Here is an 11369-nt window from a genome sequence, read left to right on the forward strand (position 1 = left end):
CCGGCGATGTTCGATTTAAGTTCTATAAATATTAGTATTACCGTGATGTTAATTTTGGACTAAACTTCATGTACATCCTATTAGATAAATAAATCATTATCTATACTACTTTTTTGCTATATTTATTTGTTTATGTTCTAAATCATTATGACAAAACATTGTATCTTGATAGCTGAGTTTTATAAACCATAAACCATTATTCACAATAACAAATACTAACCATGAATGCATGTACTCAATGTATTATATAGTGAAGATTTGAACACTCCAATCACTTGATTTTGATTTTGATTTGATGACGAATCATTGTTTTGGAACACAATTAAAATATTTCGTTGATCTGAATATTAAATATCTACAAATTACCAATAAAGTTATTAATTACTTTATTTAATATATATATATATATATATATATATATATATATATATATATATATATATATATATATATATATATATATATTGGTGTAAATCACAATGTGGTCTGGGTCTTTCTCTGTCCGTTTAACGGTCCAGGTACGCCCGGTTCGCTTCGGGAGGCACAGAAGCTGGCCCAAAAGGAATCGTCACTTGTGGGAATCGAACCCGGGTTATCCCGCAATTCTCTCCCACAAAATATTTTTTTTTTTTTTTTTTTTAAAGTTACTGGTTCTATTACATTGTAGTATCTGTTCATATACTTTCTCTCCCACAAAATATAATTACGCTACTTATCTACACACACAAAATATAATTATATATTATATATACACATTACGCTACTTATCTACACACACATATAATAATAATAATAATAATAATAATAATAATAATAATAAATAAATAAATAAATAAATAAATAAATAAATAAATAAAAGAGGACTTGAAGGCTCTAGAAGTCGCTTCAGCTCTCTTACGATCCAACTCTCTCCTCTCACCGTTGTCCGAAGAGAGCGTCGCTGCTCTCTCTTCTCTTTCTATTACCATCTATCGTTAGATCTGTTACTACCTGTCCATACAACCATAATCTGGAGCAATTTCTCAACATAAGCTACTTTCTTAGTTCATCTGAAGAAAGGTATGAAGTTCCTTAGTTCGATTTCGCAGGTATGGAGTTCCTTAGTTCGATTTCGCATATTAGGTTTACGGTTTAAGTCTAACATCAGTGTTCATCATCTCCATGTTTTAGATGGTTTTTTTTTTTCTTTTTTTTTTTTTGGAAAGACCACCAATTAATGTTCTGGTTCAGTAATATTGAAAAATTTGTTGACCACTTTAAATTGGTTTAAAATTTAATTAAGCAAGGATGACAATTAGTGTGCTGCTTGCACTTAAAAATAGTGGTCTTGGGTATGTGAACAGAAAGCTTTGTTTTCCATTTTTTTTTTTTTACCTTCCAATTGTCCAGAGAATTGGAGAATTCTTTGGTTACTAAATAGGTCCTTACTTTTCTATGAATCAAGTGAGTTGAATTGGGTTCTGTAATGTTAATTTGAATTTATAACTTATCAGTTTCTAATCCTAAATCCGCTGTTTTTTACTCTTACCCTGATCAACCAAAAGTGAAGTTGATTGAATTTCTTATTGTGTATGTACTATTTCTCTTTATTTTTACTTTTGTTTGTTGCTCTTACTTCTTTCTTTTAAAGTCCTCTCCCCTTTTCTTATAAATACCTTACTGGCTTACTGCACTTTTCAAATACAAAATATTTGCTATACTCACAATTGATCTTTCTTTTGATATTTCCTTTTTACATTCATCAGGAGGATGAACCTGCTCTTGTTTCTAAGCTTCTAGATAAATTAATGAGGAGTGACAAATATGGGGAGACGAAGCAGCTTTTGGACATGCAGGGGTTGTTAAGGGTTTCAAAACACTTTCCCAAATGTACTAATCTGTTGTTTATGGTGGTTGATTACACTATTGTTTGAAGGTAGATGCTTTTGTGTATCATCTGAATGATCAACTCCGATATAATTATGCACATTGTATTGAATCATTTCAATTAACTTTGATTGTTAATAGGTCAGTGCACTAATTATTATCTTAACTATATGCAGGTTAAGGGAATCAACCACCATATTGTGATAAAGTTAACTTGGATGAATGAGAAGACTGCATTGCATTTGGAGGTAATTCGTTCCACTTACAATCTTATATGATTCACTACATTTAATTAAGCATTTATATTCTTTTTTTTTTTTTTTTTTTTTTTTTTTTTTTTTTTTTTTTTTGTTTAAGGCTGTGGTTTTAGTTTGAGCTCAAAGTTAAGGAAAAGAAATTACAGAAACATAAATGCTTTTTGTTTAGATAATCTCAGTTTATTACATCACTAAGATACACAGTCTAGAAACTTAGGTACATTCGTTGATAGCACCATACAAAACCAAAAAACACAAAGTATATTTGCTTCTTCTACAAATAAGTATAGGTAGATAAACCAGGCCAGGTTGGGACAATAAAAGATGGCTTGTGTTTACTTATTGATTTAACCCTTTAAAAAATCTCTATTTGTTTGCCTTTATTTTCTTATGAACTTATTTAGTTTTTAACTACTTTTAAAACATACCATAATATTTTTAAATAATAAAAGTAGATAATAGGGTTCAATCTAGTACATATTGTCCATAGTGCAGTTTGCAGAATTTAAACTAAGCCATGTCCAAAGATTATTTGCCTATAACTGTCCATTAAAGACCAAGTTTTTTTGGAAGGATGTAATATTTTTCTGATACTGTTTTAAAACTAAAAAGATTAGTGTGAATCACCTTTCTATTCTATACAGCCAGATACATTCATTCAAAAAAAATAAATTCATTTAAAACAAATTTATTAAAGACATGTAATTACAAAACTATGGATTTACATGTGGTTACAATAGGCATTCTTGGTGTACCTTGAGCTTAGAATAGTAGGTATCCACTAATAGTTCATCTCTTAAAAGTCTTAAAACAGTAAAACCTAAGGTAGGATCCCTTTGTTGTTCTTTCTTAAATCCAATCACTTTCTCCAGCTCTGGGGGATATCAACAGTTACCTAAAGAAATAATGTTAGTAAAACATAGGTAGATTTTTTTTAGATAGATAAACCAATATGTATATAATATTAGCATACCTTATTGTATTTGTTATACAAAATGCTTGCTAGGACAATAGTAGACAACAGAGCTGTGTCATTTTTAATCTGCATCTCCTTATTTACATTTTTGATAACCTAAACCATTAAAAATGGATTAGAAATCCATAAGTAATCAAAAAAAAAAATTAAAATTCTACATTAACCTTTGACATAGTACCCTTCAGCTCAGAAGCTGTCACACCTATCGTTGACCTCTTTCAAGACTTTATTCTTCAATCAAGCCTTTGCTTTGCTGCAATCACCTCAACACCATGGAATGCTGTTCTCCTTACATTGTTTTACCTACAAAACAATGTATTAATTACATATTTATATTAGAATATATATTAGAATTGGTAATAAAAATGAAGTTTTATTATCATTTTGGTATTCCAATGTATTCATCTTCACTACCTTGTTGCAGAGTACATCCTGCAACATTTCAAAGCGACAGAAACCAATAGTCTAATACAAAAAAATTAGATAAAGAAATAGAAAAGAAACCAAGCAGGAATATATAGTAGTAATTGAAAAAAAAAAAACTGAATAATTAGTAGATAATATAGGTGAGAATAGAAATGTTTAGAAAATTGAAAAACAACAATTTGGACTTGTGTGTGTCCTTGAATATACTAAAAACACATTATAATTTATTTACTATTTATATACTATTATAATTTATTTGGACTTGAATAGAAATGGTGAGAATAGAAATGTTCAGAAAATTGAAAAACAACAATTTGGACTTGTGTGTGTCCTTGAATATACTAAAAACACATTATAATTTATTTACTATTTATATACTATTAAATAATTTATTTTTGAATGAATTATTGCAGGTGGGTGAGTAGGGAAGTCAACAACACTATAAGACTAAAATACAAAATCAGTGTTAAAACATTGTAAGTTTAATTTATACATGCATATGGAAAATCCAAAATTTTTTGAAATTATTTTTCAATTTATACACTTTATATCCATTTAATTACATTTTATACAAATGCTCAATTTTTTGGACATTCTAAACTCACAAATCCTTCAAAAAATAATTCAACTATAGCTTCTTCATGACCTGCAATTATCCAATACAACTTTCTGTAAAATATAAAAATGAAATGAGCAGAAAAAATAGTTGCATCAATGCTCAATATATGCCATTCTTGTCACTGTATATTTAATTTTTCACTGTAGATCATATACTATTCAAATATTTTAATTTGTATTTTTTTACACTTTAAATTCATGGATGGGTTTTGGATTGAAATGCAAATTGTGAGAATTACATATTTGTTGGCTGCCTTGTTCATACTTTTTTTTTTTTTTTCTTTTTTTACAATCATGGAGATTTGAAGGCAGCCCCAAAATCATTAAATCACACAACATGGATATCACCTGGAACACATCACACAGCAGACCTATTAGTAAGGGACGAAATATCCTCATCATTAAGCACCATGGCTTTTGTAAGTGTATACCTTTCCCATCTCCTTGTGCATCTGCTCCTTCAACTCCTCAGTATCATCCTCCACAGAAACCAATAGTCTAATATTGGAAATTAGATAAAGAAATAGAAAAGAAACCAAACATGAATATATAGTAGTAATTGAACAAAAAAAAACTGAATAATTAGTAGATAATATAGGTGAGAATAGAAATGTTTGCAGAAAACTATGCTACCAATTTTGTCTGTCCACATGCATAATCCAGAAAAAATCTCAATACAATTGTCAAAAAAAAAAAAAAAAAAAAACAAACAGATGTGCAGGTGTTCTTACCGTAATCTTCAAGCAACTGTGTTTTATCAATACTAAGATGGCAGGTGGAAGGTGTTCTCACCGTAATCTTCAAGCAACTGTGTTTAATCAACTCTGGGGTGACATAGCAACTGTGTTTTATCAATACTAAGATGGCAGGTGGCAGGTGTTCTCACCGTAATCTTCAAGCAACTGTGTTTAATCAATACTGAGATGACATAGTATCTTTGCCCAGATTTTTAATTCTTTGTTTGCGTATTTGCAAGTGGTTTGAACTGGAGAGATTGTTTACTTGTGGGTGAACATTGATATCAAGGGAACTTTATATAGAGGCTGAAATTTGTTTTTCAATTTTGAATATTGTCTTGGAACTATGAATGTTGCTTGAAACGTTTTAAGACCCAAGATTACATTCAATAGATTATTTCATCGAAGCATTTTCTCGTATACATTCAATAGATTATTTTTTCGAAGCATTTTCTCGTATATAGATGTGTAATAGCTGTATGTGTATATCTGTATCTTTATATATGTAAATAAATGTCGATTATAGGTTAGCTTCTCAATGTAATTAGAACTCTTCGACTATTAGAAGTCTTTATTTACATCGGTAATAGACTATTAGCCACGATTAATTCGACTGCTGAGTTATCTTATTAAAACGACGCCGGTTAGTGTGGGCAGGAAAATGTTTTAGGCCAAAAGTTACTACTTTATTATAATGATAGATGATTGCATGAGATTGCATGATGAGTATATGATAGCATGAGATTGATTTGAGATTATAGGATAGCACAAGATCGCTTATTGAGTTATGTGCTAGCATGAGATTGCTTAATGAGATATATGATGTTATGAGTTTGTTGATAAGTTAAATATTTGTGAAAGCATGCCTATTTGAATAATTAGGTTGCAAGCATATAGAAACCCTGATGAGCATGTTTATATGTTGCTTAAGTGTTTAATAATACTTGATTTAAGTATGAGAAAATTGTTTTCCAAAAGTATATACTGTAGTACTTTACATGGTTGAGTGGCGTTATACTTAGCTTCGTGCTAACGGGTTTGTTTTCTACTTGTTGTTTGTTAACCCCTTTTAGGTGGACCCAGTTCATGAGAGAGTACGAGTAAGACTAGATTAGCATATATAGCTAGTTGTAGTCTAAACTCTTGATGTTATTACTTTTTGAGATTTGTAGATGACTACCCTTGTTTTGATGGGGATGGACACTGGGGTCTCATCCCCTAGTTTGATGGATGGTAGTAGACTTTAATGTTTAGTTTGATTTATCCTTAGCTTGTGCAATCACCGTGAAGGGTGATTGTGGCGGTGACACCTCTATTAAGATGTTTAGTAAGTTTATTCCGTTGCTTTAGTTTATCTTTAAAGGTTGAGTCTGTTAATTAAGTTTAAGAAAAGTGGGGTGTTACAGAACCTACCCACACCTCGGTGATACACTCTACAAGAGGTCCTATAGCGGCACTCTACTGCGATGCCTATACCCTGGAGAGGCAAGATCTGTCATCAATGCTATGTGATCCCCTTTTCAAGGTGGGGGTGGACATAGTGGAAGCCCTACCTATGGGGTTAGCAGGCAGGGCCTGTGTAACACCCCAGATTTTCAGGATAATTAAAACTTATGAAATAAAGGTGAAATCTTATTAAATCCCAAAACCGAATACAAGAGTACGGGGTGCTATGCCACACCTGAGCTAGAGAACTCAGGTGCACAGGCTAACTAACTAATGTCTCAATAATGTAAATGCGTAAACATGGCACGCAGGCCGAAGGGGAAACTAACTATTTCTACGTTCCAAGTTCTAGCGCGCTCCAGTGACTTACTCTTCTGTGCAAGAAAGCCAAATATATCTGTTCAGCGAGAGATGTTGGTAACCCACTCCAATGCGTTGAAATACAATATATATAGAGATATATATATAGATATACGAAAACCATTTTGAAGCATGAAGATATATCCTACGAGACTCTAGCTTTTAAAACCGGGAATGACTCGACAGATAAGGCTAGACACAAGCAACAGTTATAACAAGCGTATACAATCCACAACAGGCAAGACAGATAAAGCTGAGCACAATTAATAATCATAACCCAACATAAACAATCCCCAGCATAAATCCCATAGTCACATCCCCCAATATACTCATAAACACAACTCATCCATATCTCATCACATAGCACACTTTGTTGGCGCCACAGGACCAACCGCATGCCAATACATGAGGGTCAGCGCATATAGCTCTGACACGGCCTCGCAGCACCCTACCCTGTCTCACATTACGGAGGAGTCGATCGCAACCGACTAATGAACCGCAGTTCTATATAATATTTATATACCTGACCGGTCTTTACCAGCCTGGTTAACAGTTGGGATGGTTCTCAACCCGTTCAACTGCCCGTATAGTGGACCTTTGTCCTATATAATATTTATATACCTGACCGGTCTTTACCAGCCTGGTTAACAGCCGGTATGGTTCTTAGCCCATCCGACTGCCCGTATAGTGGAACTTAGTCCTATATAATATTTATATACCTGACCGGTCTCTACCAGCCTGGTTAACAGCCGGTATGGTTCTCAGCCCACCCGACTGCCCGTATAGCCCGATTGATCTCAACCAAATCGGGGTAACATGCACACATAACACATAGCAAGCACATGCAACCCACATTAACACATTGGGAAGGGGGAGAAAACGTATAACAAAACCTATGCGTGATCCTTCACATACTAAGAATGGTCCTAAGGGGTTCATACTCCTTTCACCTAGGTCAGCGGGATACCAATTCAACTAGCATGCAATATATAAGACTCATACAACCTACGAAAGGTACCCGAAACATCAAACTAGACATAGGCACGATAGACGGAGTCCATTGGGACACCACGGGGGTCGGGGAAACATCAAACGGGGAAGTCGGGGTCCCAAGTGTGGGAATTTCCAGCGGGTAGCCGGTGGGTGGGGGGCCACCCGCCGGCTGCCCGCCGGTAAACACTGTTCCGGGTAGCGGGTCGCCGGCGGGCAGCTGCCCGCTGCCGGAACTGCCCCATTTTGACCGCGGGTAGGTGGCGGGTCCCCTATCCCCACCTACCCCCCACTGACTCATTAACACCAAATACGCCCCGGGAACCTTCGTGGAACCCGAGACCATGCTTAGACACTTTCAAACGCAATTGATAACACACGTAGACAATTTAACGGATCAAAATCAAGAATCAAACGGTACATAACCTATCATGCTTTTCTAGACCTAATAAACACCCGATCATGCGAAATTCCACCTAATACACCAAGTATAATACCATACGAATTTCACGATATAACCTAGGGTTCTAATTATTTTTAATCAAACTAGAATACGATTCGTCTTCTAATTACAAGATTCGGTAAGAATATCACATAAGCATCAAGAACGCCAACAAGGACATCAACCTAGGGTTCTAATTACTTTTATATCAACAAGAATACGGTTCGTCTTCTAATTACAAGATTCGGTACAAATAACACTTAAGCATCAAGAACGCCATACAATTATCAAGAACACCATATAATCATCAAGAACTCCACATAATCGTTAAGAACACCATAGTTATCAAGAATCTCCCGATGTCAAGATCACCCATGGAATTATCCCTTCAATCATCAATAATAACATCACAAATCATCAATACACAATAATATGGGGAAAACCTACGGGGGAAATCATAACTATGAAAATAGGTTTTGTTGAGACATGGGTTACCTCTTAGCTTTAATTAATTCCTTTGCTATGAAGGGTCTTTCTTTAAGCTTTCTTGCTTTGTTGATTTCTTCTAAGGGGATTCTTGGAGCTCTTTGGGGTGGTGGAACGTTTATTGTGGTGGGGGTTTCTAGGTGCCTCTCAAGCCCCCTATTTATATATTTAGGAGTCCTAGTTAGGAACTAATATTATAGGCTTGCTAATTCTATTTCTTTTGGAACTAAGGATTGGGTTTAGGGATAAGGGTCCATGATCCATAGTGGACCATTTTAATTAATTAAAGAGAATCCTAATCATAATCTGAATAGTAAAAGGCCTACTTCCTTTATTCCTAATAGGCCTAAGACTCTCATTTAGGCAAGGGTACACGGTTCATGGTGGACCTCATTAATTAATTAAAGGGAAATCTAACCGAATTAAATCATACTTAATTATTATTAACGAGATTAATTAAATAATTAATCCGGGATTGAAGGCCGTAACACGGGGTGTTACACTCTCCCCCCCTTACGAGAAGCTTCGTCCCCGAAGCTTAGAAATCATTGCGGGGGTAACGAGTCAAAGGTAGTACGGTGGTCCTATAGAGAAAGTATTCTGCAGGGAAACTGTATAATTGTATGTCTATGGGTGCTGGGTTTTTGGGAACGATTAGGTTTAAAGGGCTAAGAGAGTGGGTTTCAAACCTAAGGACAAAGTGAATTTTAGGAATTAGGATCAAAGTTTTCAAGGTTGCAACTTAGGGTGTGAGGTTGCCACCTTGTATGGAATCGTTAAAATAGGGAATCAAGAATGTGGTTTGAAGGGTAGAAAGGGTTTTGAAATAAGGAGGGGGCCGATTTCCCGAGGGAGGGTAAGGAATTCGGCTAGGATGGGTTAAGGGTTCTCGATTTTAAGTGACTATTCTGGTTTGATGCTTTGATCCCAACGTATTGACGAACTGATGATCCTTCTTCCTTGGTGTTGGCACTTGCTTGACTTTAAGATCCTTGTTAGTCCTTGCTTCCCAGGCTAAAGTTTCATCCTTCTCTCCTATCTTGAGGGAATCTCCCGTGATGATTTAACACTTACTTCGTTAATGCGTCCAAGGTCTTGACCAAGTTTGGTCAACCAAGCCGATCTCTTAGGGCGCACTTCCCAAATTCTTCTCAAAGTCTCTTGGGAGTCGATAAGCTTTGGGTTGACCTTTTCTTATTGAATTTCATCTCTTCTTTCGTGAGTGAAATTCTTAGTAAGACTTCATGTCTTCTCCGAGGTTCGGCTTGTTGTGGCCTTTTGTGTTACTTTTAATGATGAAGGTGTCCTTGCATGCTCTTTTTCTTCTTGAAGCGCAGTTGGTTACCTAATCTCGTTGTGGAATGACTCAGTGAGTTTACGAGTCATCTCATTTCCTTGTGGGTCCTTAATGACCCTTGAGATCTTGGCACAAATGTGCTCTTTACTTTTTGCCTAGCACCACGGGATACGTCGTTCTTGATTTCATACAACTTGTAAGGAGTCCCCTGTTTTGCTTGAACGATATCCATGGCTTGGAGGAGTCCCGATCCATCCTTAGCATTTTGATTTTTAAGGCCTTTATGAGTCCTTAGCACGAGTTCCCAACTCGTCTCCTTGGTCTGCACAATCCTTTATGCTAATCATCCCTTGTCGGTTGCATCGTAGAATCCAACTTCAACTCCATGTGTAATGCAATTGGTTGTGCTTTTCCGACGGTGTCTTGCGTGGCAAGGTCTTGTACCGATGACACCATGTTTGGGCGACCCATGGTTCCTTACCCAAGACTCGCGTTCATCAATCGAGGAACACAAGTGCGCCACGAATCAATAAAACGAGGGGTTAAGAAATCAGCACATTGTACCAGTGGGCGCGAGGTGGGCGGTCGTCCGCCTGCCAAGCTCCTGTCAGGGACCCGTCAAGGTCCCGTCCAGGACCCGTTAGGGTCCCATCAAGGTCCCGTTGGGGACCCGCGGGAAGGTGACTAGGAAGAGTGAATTTCTTCGGGAAAAATCCCAAGAATGCACCGATTCAAGTCCCGACAAGCCCCATGCCCATGTGCACAATAAAAAGGTACTTGAATACATAGGATGAACCATCGTATAGTTTTATTGATCCTTAAGTACGAGTTATAGATGAGTCAAGACTCTCACATGTTCTTTCCGTTCAGTAGGTCGGGTTCGGTTTCCAATTAGCAACCTCGCCACCTTCACCGAGAAGTTGGTTATAAGCCAACTTTGTCTTTTCCTTGCTTGATTGATGACAAGCCTTCTTGGTTTTTCTTGGAGTTCGGCTTGTCGCTCGTTCTTTGTTCAATCCTTTGGTGCCCAAGTGCTTGGTGATGCGTTTCTCTTCCTTGGAATGCATTTGATTGACTGCCCTTTGACGTCGCATGGTGTTTTGGCGATTTTGTGTGTTACATGTACTTCTTACGGTGCCTTAAAACCATCAAGGTCCTTGTTCCAAGGTAAGGCCCTTATTGCCGGGAGGTTCTAGTTGTATGATACTTTCTATGCGTCTGTGTAAATCTTGCATTGCACTCCGTATAGGTAATGCCTCCACATTTTCAGTGCGAATACGACGGTGGCTAGCTCGAGGTTGTAGGTGGGGTATTTTCTTTGTGGGTTTTGAGTTGTCTAGATGCGTATGCTATTACCTTACCTTTTTGCATTAGCACGCATGCCCATCCCTTTTTGGACGCGTCACTGAAGACCTCGAACCCTTCCACCCCGGAGGGGATGGCTAGTACGGGTGCCGTGGTTAACTTA

General features: G+C 36.5%; 1 long non-coding RNA gene across 2 annotated transcripts; it reads left to right on the top strand.

Moving 5' to 3' along the window:
- The first annotated feature begins 889 nt into the window (after positions 1–889).
- LOC109192669 lies at positions 890–5204 on the top strand. 2 transcript variants are annotated; one of them, XR_002056137.1, is made up of 6 exons: positions 890–1059; positions 1746–1915; positions 2043–2114; positions 3939–4001; positions 4444–4562; positions 4857–5204. It is a non-coding gene; the product is annotated as an uncharacterized LOC109192669 (long non-coding RNA). The 2 variants fall into 2 exon arrangements; XR_002056136.1 differs by having other exon boundaries at positions 4444–5204.
- The last annotated feature ends 6165 nt before the right edge of the window (positions 5205–11369 follow it).

This window comes from Ipomoea nil, unplaced genomic scaffold (genome assembly GCF_001879475.1).
Source record: "Ipomoea nil cultivar Tokyo-kokei standard unplaced genomic scaffold, Asagao_1.1 scaffold1830, whole genome shotgun sequence".
Classification (NCBI taxonomy): domain Eukaryota; kingdom Viridiplantae; phylum Streptophyta; class Magnoliopsida; order Solanales; family Convolvulaceae; genus Ipomoea; species Ipomoea nil.